Here is a 15,897-nt window from a genome sequence, read left to right on the forward strand (position 1 = left end):
TAGTTAGTTTTTGACTTTTTAACTAAAATATTTAGTCTCCAAACAAGTACTCCATTTGAACTTTGAATTTGTGTGGGAAAAAATATGAAAAAAATAAATAATAGTAAAACAATTACAAGACAGTGAAAAATGGGAAAAATATTTACCAAAAGTTGGGCGTGCAGCTTTTGTTGTAGTTTTATTGCACAGAAAAAGTTACACCCCATATATAATTATTTTTAGTCTTTTGTACTGAATTATAATTTCTCCCCAAAAAACTAACTCCTACTTGTTTTTTTTCTTTTCTTTTTCCTCCGCAAATTCAAGATTAGAACATAGTTTTATAAAATACAATTTCATGCATAACTTTGTTGTAAAAAATAAAAAATAAAAATAAAGATTTGATAGAGTCAAATTAGCACTCCTAAGATAATCCAAGTGAATCACCCACCGGCCAGATCTTGATGGTCTATCACGATTTGGGTCAATTTTGGAGGAAGAATATCAACCAAAAGACTTTTGTCGAATTGAAAATTTTTTAACCCATTGCTAACTCGCTATCTTCAAAATTGATAGATTGGTTAAATATTTTACTGGTTTCAAACTTGTAGTTGGTGTGGATTAAAAAAAATTAGAATGAGAGAAATATTAGTCAACAAGAAATTTTAAATTTCAACAACAAAAAAATAATTTATTCAAAATTTCAACACAAAATTCACAAGTTAATATGTGATGAAAATGAATAGCATCTGTCATCTTATTAATGGGTTACTAAAGTTGGGAGAAATAATGTGTGAGCAAACGCAAGATAATTTTAAATTAATTTGTAGGCAAGTTAATAAATTTTAAACAAAAAGCTAATCGATCCACCAATTTTTATTATCTTGCCTAACCCAAGTTGCTCACCTTTTTAAACTGCACCAATTAGGTGGTGTTTGGGAAGCAAGTTCCCAAATTTTTTTCTCATTTTTTCCATTAAAAGACGAAAGTTTTACAAAATAAAAAAAAAAACACATCCAAACAAAATATCACATCCAACCCCATAATCATTTCATTTTTTCTCTCACAAACATCACTTCCAACCACATAAAAACCCAACTATCTTCCCAAACACTAAAAAATTTTTATCTCATAAAAACCTAAATCTAATAAAATCTACATAAAAACTCACTTCCCAAACACCCTCTTAGTATAGATTGGCGCAGCTTGACAAATTGATAATTTTTTTTACACCCATAATATTCACTCTCTCCTCAAGGAAATCAATAAATTACTAATTATTTTACCAACCACACATATATGTGTGCAACTTATAGAAAAATAACCACCGAGGGTGGTGGCCCAGTGGTGAAGGCATTGTCTTCCCACAGCCATGAGTGAAGTTCAACTCTTGGGGGCACGAAATTCCTGGATTTTCCAATTTTCCAGGGGCTCGCTTCTGTGACCTGCCTGGGCCTGCGGAGGTTGTGATGCCCCCACAGAACCTCTTTTTTTTTGTGTTCAAAAAAAAAAAAAAAAAAAAAAAAAACACTTATAGAAAAATAACATACCAAATGGAGACCAAATGCAAATAGAAAAACTTGAACCCTAGACCTATCAGAACCAAAGCTCTGAGATGATATTAGATCAGCAATTGTCTCAAGAGCTTAAATTGTGAGGAAATGACCATAGTGGCAACATCTATTTGATTTTCTAATTTCACTAGTCTATCCTGTGACAATAGTGGGAATTAAATTAAAATTGCCCATTTCACAAATACTCTTCTACATCCACCAGAGACGGCGAGTTTTAAGAGGGCGAAACTAACCAACCATTCCTTATGACCCTGAAAACCTTCTTGATTAAGGTTCTTCACAGCAATCACCAATACAGTCCCGGGCTTTGCAGCCATAAGTGAATGCTCATCAATCCACCCCATAAAAACACAACCAAATCCACCTTCTCCTAATATGCCATCCGGATGAAAGTTTCTGGTAGCCATTTTCAGTTCGCAGGACGTGAAGCTCTTTAAGTTGGAGGACTCCAAGATCTCATCCTCATTCCGAGGTGTTGGGAGTCTGTTAGCTGACTTGCCACTCAAATTGCTTAGATCGTTTCCATGTCTGACCTGATTCTTCGAATTCACTCCTATACAAACCAAATGTTATTATGTTTATAAAGACAAGAATTACCAAACTCAATCAACACCATTAAACATCAAATTGTGGTATCAACACAGAAGTAACCATTATGTATTAAGGTTTCAGTAGAACCCCCCCCCCCTGAAGAAGCACTAGTTTGAAATGGCATAAACAAAGCAAAATTCCAATTTATTAGTCTAGCATTACTATGTGATGCGCACACACACAAGTATAGACTAAATTTGCAAGAATTGGAATGCTTAATTCATGTTTGTTTACAAAATTGTTTCGAATATGTACCACTTGAAAAAGTGATCATATATGAATATTACTCAAATTATTCCAATTCAAGCAATTAGCCTTCATCCACAGGCATTCAAACAGTTATAGCATTTAAGCACTTAGCCTCATGGCAAGCATGCTTTGACATGGCAACAATCACACGCATGCAATATGCTAAAACAAGTAAAGGCTTACCTAGTACTCCAAGCCAAAAAAAACAAAAGAGTTAGAAAAATGCATGATTCCTAACCATGCAATATGACTAATGTAACACATGAAAAAATATAACTAATAGGCTCGGTTACTAATATGACACATGAATCAATTAAATAACATGCGGTCTAAGCACGTATTCAAAGAAGTATTAAACTAACAATGCAGTTAGAATGATGAACCGAGCTCCGATGCATGCAATACAAGTAGATGCAAACATGAAGTATGCTAAACACAACATGATGTCCCTAAACTAACCATCATAAGCTAGTGAATAAAAAAGAGAAGTTGGAAGACATACACGTTATTACAACATTACGCTCTCACGAAGGAGGGTCCGAATGAACTAACTAGCTAACTAATTAAAGCTAAGCTAATTATTACAAAACGAATGAAATTAGCTAAACTACTTAACTAATTATTACAACACTTGAATTAACTATTCTAGTTAACTAAAATAATTACAAAACAAAATCGAAGAACTAGTTAACTAACTAATTAATTACAACACCTTACAAAAATTTACTAACTACAACTAATTAATTACAACAATCATCTAAGATAAACATTTAAAATTAAACATGCTCGATACGCGAGAAATGCTCATGCACATGGTCAGTTTCCATTCGAAAAGCCACTGTTTTGCTTCCAGAAGGCCACTGTTGCACAATAGAAGACTAACACCTTTGTCCACTTCCAAAATAGCTCCGCTCTGCTCAAAGGACACACTGCTGAATTTTGCATCAATGGTCGGCTGGCTTGTAGTGAGGGCCTGCCAGCCACCAATGATAGCCAGCCGGCCATCAAAGGTGGCCTGCCGGCCATTGCTACCCAGTTAATCTTGTTGCAACCGAGAATAAACAGAGCATGCACAAGGTATTCTCAAGGGTTTGTTTGCACAATTCACCCCTCATTTTCATGAACAAATCAAAGAAATAACAAGCTTGGTCCACAAACCACCAATACAAGCAATATCATTGCATGATGACTTATGAATCAAAGTGTGCAATTTCAATAAATACAACAAAATAAGACTCTAACCTCCTCTCTTTCATGAGTTGATCAAAGGAAGTGGTGACCTTGGAAACTTAAACCATTTCATCACTAATGAGTATGAAATGCCTCAAGCTTCCGTGTATTCAATTAATGTCCGATTGAACACAATACTTCTTATTATCTTGCACCATTTTAGTTCCATTTTAATTACTATATTTTAGATTACCATTCATTCTTTAATCAATTGAGTCCAATGGTGAGTTTGAGTCCTCTAAATGGAAAGAAGGCTCAAACCAAATGTTGTCTTAGGCATGAAAGAGACATCACATCATTGATAATGAACCCTAAAAGGATTAAACCATTAAGCATAACATCTCAATCTCATACTTTAAACAAACAGTTTGTTTGAACCACTTTCAAAGCAAATCAAAAGCCAAGAAAGGAGGGAGGTTGCAGAGGTGATTAAGAGTGATCACAAGTATGGAAAGCCATAAATAAATGCAATCAACTCAAATAAGAAGGTGTCTAAGGCCTAGAACACTAAATTCATGAGGACAATTACACTATAAGCATGCAAAACAAAGCTCAAATGCAATTATCAACCAAAAACAGTGCTAAAACAGTCTAAAATAAATCCTAAAACATGTTGGAATTAAGACAAAAATAGCTAGATTAATATGATAAAACATAGCACAAGCTAGGCTAGTAAGCAAGACACAAGGAGCGAAGGCTAACTCCTCCAATTTTGGACTTCAAAACATGATTTTAGTCACTGAAATAATTCTAAAAATTAGTGTTTAAAAGCTCAAAAAAAGATAGTAGAAGGATAGGAAACACAAGGGAAAGGCCTTCAAAACAAGGTGCAAAGAAGGGTGAGCCACCTCAACCTCTAATGGCCTTAAAACCCAAGCTTCAGTCCAAAAATATAGAGTTTTTATAGCCCAAAAACAGTTAGAAAACAGTAAGAATAATAGCAAATAAAACAAAGCAACAAGTAAAGCCTTATACCTCTTGAAGAGAAGACCAATTCTAGGCAACAAATCAAGACAACACACCCTTCAAGAGTTCAAACCAAGCTCAAAAGTACCTCAGCTCAAAGATGAGAAGGCTTGGTTCAGAGTATATAGACAAAGGTTAAGGATATGTAGGCTAAAGTATAGGAATTTGGAAGAGAGAGAAGAAAAATTTTGCTCTAAAATTTTTCTAACCTCCAAACATGAGAAGGAGGCCCTCTATATATAGAAAATATGAATTCCCCTCAAGAACATCTAGTCCTACACGTGGGAGCAGATACAAGCATCTGTGCAAACAGCTGGCACAACTGTCACAAAATATCTGCAAAACACACTGGTGGTCGGCCGGCCATCACTGGTGGCTGGCAAGCCACATTAGTGGCCGGCAACCAAGAGTGATGACTGGTGGCCAAAAAGGTGGTCGGCAGGCCACCAGAAGCTGCAGGTTTGAAAAACCAAGGTTTGGTCCAAGAATGAGAAAATAGGGATGCAGGGTTTGAAAGGCTTAAAGGTATGGCATTCAGCTGAGGACTTCGATCACTTGACGAGCAAATAAACTCATTATCGGGTGTGTAGGCGATGACATCCAAGTCGTAAGGGCCGTCAAAAATGGGATGTTTACAGTTACACCTCTTTGACAGCACATGGAGTCATGAAATGACGTAAGTGAATGTCAAAGCCTGAAGATGACCCATTTTGACAAGACCGTAAGACTTGGACAAACAATCAAGACATAAATAAATGGTTGCGGCCACAGACTGCCTACGTATCCCTTTGCAAGGAATCAAACCAACGTAGTTTTGGGGCAAGATACAAATGATATGCACAATGTAACTTTGAAAGCTAGACTCACACGCTATGCGAAGCCTGCTATTTTGAAAACTCATGATCATGCGAGATAATGCAATAAGCAATAACAAATGCGATAACAAGACAATGAGATAATAACAAATGAATGAACAACTTAAAGCTTAAAACCAACACAGGTTCTATGCAAAAAGATAAAATCACACTCTAACCACGCCAAAACAAAGGACTAGAAAAGAAAACACAGTTTAGGGTCGTGTTTCACGTATCTTGAGAAACTGAGAAAATAATTTGGGATCATGTTTCACATGTCCCAAGAAACTGAAAAATGAAAACCACTTGGGATCGTATTTCACGTATCTCGAGAACCAGAAAGACCGCTCGGGCTTGCGCTTCGCATGTCCCTAGAAACAAGAGAACTCGCTCGGGCTTGCGCTTCGCACGCCCCGAGAAACAAGAAAACCCGTTCGGGGTCACGTTTCACGCGTCCCGAGATAAAACACACCCAGAGCTGTGCGTCAGGCATCCTGAGATAAGGAAAAACCACTAGGGGTCGCGCTTCGCACGTTCTGAGATGAAATACGCCCAAGGCCGCACTTCACACGTCCTGAGATACAAGAAAGAAAAAATCGCTCGGGCTTACGTTTTACGCGTCTCGAGATGGAACACGCCCAGGGCTCACGTCACGCATCCTGAGATACAAGAGAAACTACTCGGGCTCACGTTTTATGCGTTCTGAGATACATGAAAGAAAAAAACCGCTCGAGCTTAGGCTTGGTCTCGGGCTCGCACTTCATGCGTCCCGAGATAAAACACGCCTAGGGCACGCGCGTCGCGCGTCCTGAGATACAAGAGAATCGCTCGAGCTTGCGTTTTACGCGTCTCAAGATGAAACAGAGAGGTGCGCGATAGATGCACAAAAGTGAACAAATGCGATAGATGCACAAAGTAAACGTGTGCGATAGATGCACAAAATGAACGAGTGTGATAGATGCACAAAGTGAACGAGTCAATTCAGTGACAACGCATATTCTATGCAAGATGAACAACCGACGTATGATATTAACTGATGGCATGTTCTATACAAAAAATAAAAGCATATTCTATGCAAAATTAGAGCATATACTATGCAAAATTAATAGATATTCCATGCAACGATAGAGAGCAAAGGCATAAAGTGAATAAAACAATACTCAGTGGTAGCTCCGATTACATCTCGGAGGAATTGCAACATGTTCAAAAGAATACATCTTGTTCAGAGTAGCAACTGGGACACGTTTACACACCAGAACACAGCTTCAAGCTTCCAAAACAGAACCTTCTACAAACCATTCGGGAAGGAGAAGCCCCAAACAGCACCAGGACACAAAGGAGGGGCCACAGGCCACTTGCCGGTCATAAGGGAGGCTGCCGGCCACCTTTCGGCCATCAAAAAGCCTTGCCGGCCACCGATAGCAGATTCAAGGCAATTTGGTCCTTTTGCCTTGGGTCTTTAAGTATAGACTAAGACCCCTCATTTTCATACACCCACACTTCCGAAATTGCTCTCCCTCTCTCTAGGTACTTTTTCTCTCTAGATTCGAGCTTTTTATGCGTTTTCCAATGCCCCACGTGAACTTTATTCGCTAAACCCTCTTAGTTCTCTTCCTTTTGAACCGATCAAAATTTGTTTTCGACGTTTTTTCCCTCATTTTCATCCCTCTAGGCTTGTTCTCCTTGAGTTTCTCTCGAGTTTCATGAACTTTTCTGGGCTTTGAATTTTTCTCCCATTTTCTCTCTCCTAGGATTGACTTTTTTCAAGTTTTTCCTCTTTTCTCTATTTTTCTTCACTTCTCACATACTTTTTACCAATTTTATAGATGGCAGATGATTTTCCACATGACGGGGCTCCTCCAGAGATTCCTCCCATATTTCTACCTGTTGCTGAGGTAGAGGAGCCGGTCGTTGCCAAGGCTGGCGAGGCGGCCGAGGGCATCGAAGCCAACCTCGAGGCCGAGTTTGAGCCTGAGCTTGAATTGGAGCCACTACTATTGAGGGTACCACCTTTTGATCCAGCGAGGTATCATCCCCGCATGCATATCTTGCCACCCAGAGACATTAGGTGGTTTAGCGACTTTGCTCACAGTGTACCGTAGGACCTCCTGCTGAAAGAACCGACTTCCCACCTTTCATCCAGTGCCACTAAGGTATGAACTCTGTGTAGACACCCCATTTTTGACCAACCTTAAGACTCTGACGTCATCGTTTGTGCACGCGATGATTGCGCATGTTTATGCTTGTTTTGAGCACCCGAAGTTCTCGGCTAAGTGCCTTGTCTTTGAGCCTCTTAACACTTTGTGCTTTGGCCTTGGTTTTTGGGCCAAACCTTATTGCCTCTTGCCTGAGGGAGGGGACGGGCTGCCAGCCACTTGTGGCACTTGCCGTCCATTTTTCTCCCTTGTAGGCCACTTGGAGTGGTCGACCAGCTAGGGGAGGTGGCCGGCTGGCCACCTTAACTGGCCGGCGGCCATTTTTTCTCCTTTTTAGGTATTTTTAGATATTTTGAGCCAGCTGTTGTGCATTGAGGCTATCCTCCATACACATGTATGGAGGGATTGGAACAAGCTCTAAGCTTGTCAAGCAAGCTTCTCCTTGCTTTGCTTATATAAGGGGAGGTCCTTCCCCCTTGTTTGGGGGGTTCAGATTTTTCAGAGCTAAAATCTCCCTCTCTCTCTAGAATTCTCACTCGCTCTCTATATTGTGCTATTTTGAGCCTTAAAGTGTGTTTTCTTCACACTTTTGCACTAAGACACCTAGTCAAACACCTTCACTTTGGGGTTGAGGTCCTTTGAAGCTTGATTTGAGGTCTTGGAATTGGTTTTGGCTCAGATTTGTTGCCATCTTGCTGCTGTCTTCAAAGGTAAACTTCTTCCCCTTTTAAGCTTGTTTATTGTATACTAGTTTAGGCCACCTTTGCATGCTTATTTTGGCCTAGTTGTCAACTACAAAAAACTCTATTTTTAAGTGTTAAAAATGGTTGTTTGAGGCCTTGTGGGAGTTGGGGTGTTTCACCCCCTTGTATGCCTTATTTGCTACGCTTTTGGGCCATCCTTTAAAGCTTTTGGAACTATCTCTTTTTGACCTTTTAACCACTGAATTTCAGAGGAATTTCAGTGGTGAAAAGAAGGTTTTGAGGTCCCAAATAGGAGGGGGTGGTCCCCTCTCCTCTTGTCTTGCTTGCATGTCTTGTTGGCCTACCAAATGAGCATGCATTTCTCCTTCTTTTAAGCTGAATTCAAGCATGTTTTTTGTGGTTTTTTGGGCCTGCTCTAAATCCGTTTTTGGTTATTTTGGTCATTGGTTGCTTGCATCTTATACTTGTAGTGTAATCTTACTTGTTAGGCTAACATGCTCCATGCTTTATGCCTATCATCCTAGCTTGTGTTAGCTCTATCTCAGTATGTATTTGCCATTATTTTAGCATGCCTTAGCTCTGCTTTGAGTGGTCGTGGCCATGTGAGACTTGGTGTGCATGGTTGTAGTGTAAAGGCTTTGACTAGCTTTGAGTTTCAAAGCCTCTAGTATGCTTTGCTTGAGTTATTTGCATGTCTTGACCTCATTTCATACATGATTTCAGTGTGTATAGTGTAGTCACACTCTCACATGTTCTACTCTTTCAATGCTTTTGAGAGATGTGCCTTATGTCTTACTCATAAGCCAACATGCATGCATGTTTGTCTAAGCTTTTGGGTTATCATTTCAGCATGTTTTGGCCTTTGATTTGGCATGATTGAGCTCTATCCAGAGCTGGTTTGGTTGTTTAGGCTATGTATTGCATGCCTCTTGTGTAAAGCCCTTGACTAGCTTTGAATTCTAAGGACCCTAACATGCTATACTTGTGTTGTTTGCGTGGTATATCGTCATTCGGCATATGATTTCAGTGCTTGTACCTCTGTCATGCTCTCATATATATCACTCTTTCAATGTGTTTGAAAGTTAAGCTTTGTGCCTTGCTTGTGAGTGAATGAATGAGCATGCATTTCTTACTTTTTGTGCCTAAGTTTTAGTGTGTTTTTGGCCACTGTTTTGCAGTATCTTAGGTCTGTTCATAGCTGGTTTGACCATTTGAGATTGATAGTGCATGCTTCATGTGTAATGTTCTTCACTTGCTTTAATGCTCTTGGCCCCCTTTAACATGTCTCACATGCATTGCTTACGTGATTGAGTCTTGTGCATGTTGCTTTAGCATTGAAAGATAAGCATATTGTTTGCATTGCATTGTGTTTGGATCGGACGTTTATCCAAACATAAGAAATGTGAGACGTTTCATACTCCAAGTGATGAAACGTATCACATTTCTTGGTCTCCGACCCTCTTGACCATGCATGATAGAGGTGGAGGCTCTTATGTGTTGTTTGTGCATTCACTAACATTGTGAAAGCTTGACTCTTCGGCCATCATGCATTGAGATGCGTGGTTGGTGGCTTGAGAACCGAGTACTACGCTCCTTTGAGCTTGAGAAATGATAAGGAGAGTAGTTGCACACACATTTCCTTGCAAATGCATTGCTGTGCCTTTGTTGTTCTCTGTTGCAGCAAATTTGGAATTCTGGAAGGAGAGGTGGTCGGCCGACCACTTGTATTGGCCGATCGGCCAGTTGAGGTAGCCTACCGACCAGTTGAGGTAGTCGGCCAGCCACCTGTAGCAAAATTTTCCAAAATGCTCCTATTTTGGGGTAGATGCAACCTAAAAGTGTCTTTGATGCTTTGAGATCACTGCGAGTGCAAACAGAGGCAACCCATGGCAAGGCAGTGCATTTTCGAGAGGAAGCGAACCGAGCATGCATCTCTTCATCGCCCTCGAGGCCATTTTACCACTTTACTTAGCTAGTTAATTTGCCGGTTTTGTAATTAATTAGTTAATGTGCTTAGCTAATTTAATTCATCTTTGTAATATTCTAATTAGCTTAGTATAGCTAGTTTCAATTCAGTTTGTAATTAATTAGGTTAGCATAGTTAATTAGTTGATTTGTAATAAGTAACTTAGCTTAGCTATTATTTATTCGGACCCTCTTGCGAGAGGGCGTATTGTTGTAATAAGGGTGCGTGTGTGTGTGCATGTCTTCCAACCCCCACTTCTTCCTCCCTTTTACTTATCCGCTTTCAGTGGTTAGTTTAGGGTATATTTCGATTAGCATACCTTATGCTCGCATGAGTGCATCCATTCATTTGTCTTGCATGCACTGAGCTTGGCGTATCATTCAAACTGCATTGTATTTCAATATCTATTTGAATACATGTATCAAAGTGTTGTATTCATATGCCATCTTAGATAGCCGAGCCTAAATAGATACACTTTTGCATGTGTTGCATTAAGCATTTTAATATAGCTAGGATCATGCATTGATTTCTAACTAGTTTCCTGTTTTGGCTTGGAGTACACTGTAAGTGTTCATGCTTTAGCATCCTTGCATGAGTGTGAGTGTGAGTGTTGTCATGACAACATGCTTACCATGAGGCTATTTGCTTAAGTGTTTAACTGCATGAATGCTTGTGGATGAAGGCTTCATTACCTGAATTGGAACAAGTCATTCATTATGAGTTTTAAGCCCACTTTGCAGAGTGGCAAATCATGTTGTTTTAAGCCCACTTGAGGGTAGCAATTCCAAACCATTTTTGAAAAACAAACATGAGATATTTTGTTCCAATTCTCGTGATTGAGTCTATACTTGTATGTTGCGCGCATCACGTAATAAAGTTAGCTAATAACCGGATAAGAACACATGTGTTTATAAAAACAACATATCATGTTAGTAGAGGCCGATCCTTTGATCGGACGAGTGGGGGTGCTCATTTCAGGACCTTTCCCTCTCATACCCAAGTTCCTGAGCCAAGGCAACTTTGGTGATGACGGACACGTGGCCTTAGGCACGAGTCAGAGTTTTGTAAATTTCCCAAAACAAAATATTTAGGTGGCGACTTTGAAATCTGGCAAAGCAGTCCATGTTTGGTACTTTTTGATTAAAATCGATTTTTCAAAACGATTTGCCGAATTTGGACTCTTTGGTGATTTATCAGTCTTACATTGCACTTTGTGAGATTAGATTGAGAACCGTGATAGAAGTCTGAACTGTAGTAGCTAGAACCCAATTCGCGCCCTCTTTGAAAGGGGGGCCCACAGAGAGAGTTCTCGGCGGGCTACAATCTGTTCTCATGCATTCCTGCCTTTCTTTAAACTATATTTCTTGTACTGCCTTTCATCTGACTGTACTTTCACCACTGCCTTATCTGATTCATTTGTTCTTGGCCACAGGGGGAGTCTCGTGCCTTCAGAGGGTACGGAGCTACGACTGCGAGAGATTGGTACGACGAGTTCCTTGCAGGAGTTTTTGACATTGTTAACGAGACCAACTTTGGCCTTTTCTGCTTTGGCTTGAAACAAGTCACTACGAGCCGTCCTCTTCTAGGTGCGCTTGTGGAGAAGTGGTGGGACACTACTAACTCCTTCCACTTCTTTACAGCCGGGGAAATGACAATGACTCCCTACGACTTTGCCATGATCATCAACTTAGGAGTAGGGGGTGATCCGATCTCTTTCAACACCGGTATGGGGGAGTGGAAGGTGGCCTGAATCGAGCTGCTGGAAGCGTGTCCACCCTTGTACTAGACAACTATGGTAAGATATAGCTGGTTCGCTGAGCAGTTCCTAGGGAGCGAGCCAAAGACATTAGAGAAGATGAAACAGTATGCCAAGGGCTTTCTGATGTTTGTTCTCGGTACCACCTTGTTTTCGAATAGGTGGAGCACCATGGGCTTATATTTAGTAAGCACCTTAATGACCCTTCCCCGGGTACATTTTTATGACTAGGGCGGAGCTGGCCTTGCCACCCTGTACGGATATATAAGCTCTACCTCCCGCCTGAGGGAAAAGCTGATCGGAGGCTATTGGCGAGCCTAGGAGGTATACATTTCAATTCCCTCTTTGCACTTTACATTTTCTGCTTTATATCTGTTCAACACCTGTGCTTTCTACTTTGCACTTTCTATATCTGTTCATGCCGTATGCTTTCTGCTTTGCACTTTCTGCATCTGTTCATGCTGTATGCTTTTTGCTTTGCACTTTCTATATCTGTTCATACTTTATTGATCACATATTACTGCAATTTCCTTGCAGCTGTGGGTTTATGCTTATTTTCCAGCTTTTGCCCTAGAGCCCATTGAGGAGCTCCCCCCGATGGTCCCTTACTCGAGACGGTATGATGGCAAGTGTCAATGTCGGAGCCGTGAGTCTTTCGCCTTCTTTCGTCATTATTTTGACACAGTGACCACCCACGAGGTAACCCAAAACACAGTTATTTCTGCTTTACAACTGTTCTGATTTACGCTTTAGCAACTGACAGCAACTAACAATCTGTACACTCTCTATTTGTAGATCATGTGGCAGCCCTAGGCCATGATGCCGGCTGGGGTGTGGGACTAGTACGTAGGGGCCTGGGCCACTTCTCATTTCCGGATCCTACTTGAGGGCCCAGTCTGCTGGGCTTGGTTCCTAAGTAAGCAGTTCGTCCGCCAGACCGTGGGATTGTTGGACCCGATCGTTCCAATGCCACTGCTAGAGTTTATGAGATTAGCAGACAGCCTATCCGTTAATGCAGTTACACAGTTTATGGTGGACTTGGATGCTGATTACTTTAGGGCAAAGGGCGACTACGTGACCTTTATTCAAACTCACCTCATGCCATCTCTAACAAACACTTGCGGCGGCGAAGGGGTGAGGGCTCTAGAGGCGACTAGGTCGACCACGGCTCGTGCTAGGGGGGTTCTCCCTACGGAGCAGAGCACCCATTGGCCAAAGTTTCCTACCGCACTGACATGCTGGCGGCATACTGGGGCGGCTTACCAGATCCCGATTGAGCCTATAGCAGCTGGTCACGAGCTTGTCGGAGTTCAGGGTTCGTCTCAGGAATGGACCATACTATATGATTTACACCCCACATTTCATTTCAGATATCCAAATGCATTTGCAGGCATCCATAAAGTACACGAGGAGTGCTCTCAAGCTGATAACCTCCTTGATGGGCATAGTACAGAGGAGGGAGACATTACTTGGTCTCCACGGCATCCTGGTAATTTCCTTCAGTTTGCACTTCATGTTCTCAAATTTCTACTGATACACTAACATTTCAAATGTAGTCTTTCCTAAACTGTACTGATACACTGCATTGGCACACTACATTCATACACTGCACTCATATTATATCTGACTTCTGCATACTGCTTATTCTGCATACCATGCTTGTATTTGATACACAGACTGTAACTGATATGTTGATAACTATCTTTTTCAAATCCCATTTATACCGATGGCTCCAGCGGCAACGGCGGCAGCAACACCATCACCAATAGTACCCCCTCCAGCAGTAGGGAGGAGAGAGAGGAATAGGGGCACCCGAGGCCAGAGTAGTCCTCCAGAGCCCATCTTGAGCGATGACGATACTGAGACTAATGACTCTGAGGACGCAGCGAGTCAGCATTCTGAGTCATCTGAGAGTGGAGACGATGATACTGGCTCGGGTTCCGAGAGCGGAGGTAATGATGCCGAGGTGGGTTTTGGGGCAGAGAGCGGAGATGATGCCAGCTCTAGTTCTGGCTTAGAGACAGATTTAGATAGCGGCACTGATAGAGATAGTGCCCCAGAGTCCTCTCCTCCGAGGAAGAGGACGAAGAGGGCCTCTCGGGCCTGAAGCGACTGGCGCTGATTTTTTTGTACTTTTGCTTAGTTTCTTTTGTTTGGTAGCATTAGCAGATGTATAGCTTTAGATAGGTATTTTGCTTTGAAATTTGTACTCCTCTTTTGTAAAAATCATGATTAGAATAAAACTTACAGTCTTTATAAAAACAAAGTGTTGTTATTTTTGCATCATGAGCACCATATTTGCATGAAAATGGACATGAGATTGAATTGGCCAAGAGCGCTAGATTGAAATAATGTTCTTAATCGTGTAATGAACCAACCAACAAACGAAATAAAAAATACAACATACAACTCGATAAACAAAGTAAAAAATAACTCAAGTACAAATAAACAAACTTGATAAAACCAAAAGGACTCAAAACAAGACCTTGAAACACTCAAAGATCAAGACAAAAACACACGCTTTTAGCACTACTCAGCACATAGAGAGTGGCTTGCTGGCCATAGAGAGTGGCTTGCCGGCCACCTGTCAGCCATCAAAGGTGAGAATTGCCAGATTGCTGACAGCTGGCTTTCACTCACAGCCTTATCTTCTACAAAAGGTCCAGCTTTGTGAATTCTTCTCCAGAACTTCATTTCAGCTGCAATTTCTTCCACAAATGGAGCCATTTTTTGCTGAAAAGCTCTCAGATTGGATAGCGACTTTAGACGGTATGGAAAAGGTAAATTTTTGGGGTTTCGGCATAAATCGATGAGCCAAACTTCATTTTGTTTTTCATTCCTTCATGTCGCGGCGTAATGTTGGGACCCGATTACACACGTCTTTAGCTTCAGGGGACAAGAGATATGCCCGACAATTAAAGAATTTCAGGCATTAATGGAATCCCGACGCAATGAGGAAATCATGCCTCAGCCCCATTTTGGCCATGCCCAAGCTTTGGGACGGATGTGTGGGCTTACTCTACACAAGGCTCGATCTCTTGTACAACGGAGAGCTACACATTCCCTGTATGATCCATCGATTTTCCGACATCGGTGACAGAGGCGACCTTCTCTGGCGAGGTTTTCGGCAATATGCCCTGTAGATACCCCATTTTTGACCGACCTTAAGACTCAGACGTCATCAATTGAGCGCTCGGTGATGACGCATGTTGTGCTCGTTCTGAGGTTACAGAGTCTCGGCTGAGAGCCTTGCCTCCGGACCTCGGGACTCTTTTGTGCTTTGCCTCGGTTTGCAAACCAAGTTCTGTTTTCTCTTCCCGAAGAGAGGGAGAGGTCTCGTAGACTATCTCTCAATGGCTGTAGGCTACTTTTCGTGGTCGTAGACCACTGTTCCCGTTTGGAGACCAGTTTCCAGTTTTCGGAGCCGTCGGCCGTGCGCCTTGGTTCAGGACCGCTTAACTTTCTCCGTTTGGCACAGTTTTTAGAGAGATTGAACATTTTGAACCTTCGTTTTAGCTTCTTGAGGAATCCCAAAAAAAAAAATGCAAAGAATGAAAAAAAAGAAAAAGAAAAATGAAGAAAATGAAAAGAAAAGATGAAAACGAGAAAAGAAGAAAGAAATGAAAAGAATTGAAAAGAAAAGAAAACATAGCTCGCAAGGTTGAAAACCCAGAAGCGCGGCCTTGGCAAAAGTTAGAGCGCAAAATGAGAGCTTAATACTCGAGTGTACCTTAACCCCGAACTACGTAAGGCTTGATTCCCATCTTTGGGATACGTAGGCAACTTCATTATGAAGTCCAGCCGTAAAACACTTCAAATTCGATTGTGTCCATGTATTGGTTTTGATTATCTTTGCTTTCTCTGTATCTGAG

The 15,897-nt window shown here is 41.2% G+C and overlaps 1 pseudogene; it reads right to left on the minus strand.

Annotated features, from left to right (window-relative positions):
* Positions 1 to 1,708: 1,708 nt before the first annotated feature.
* LOC145800400 (putative serine/threonine-protein kinase PBL9 pseudogene) lies at positions 1,709 to 2,169 on the minus strand (annotated as a pseudogene).
* Between the last annotated feature and the right edge of the window lie 13,728 nt (positions 2,170 to 15,897).

This window comes from Camellia sinensis, chromosome 10 (genome assembly GCF_055761805.1).
Source record: "Camellia sinensis isolate YWXY chromosome 10, ASM5576180v1, whole genome shotgun sequence".
NCBI classification, from domain to species: domain Eukaryota; kingdom Viridiplantae; phylum Streptophyta; class Magnoliopsida; order Ericales; family Theaceae; genus Camellia; species Camellia sinensis.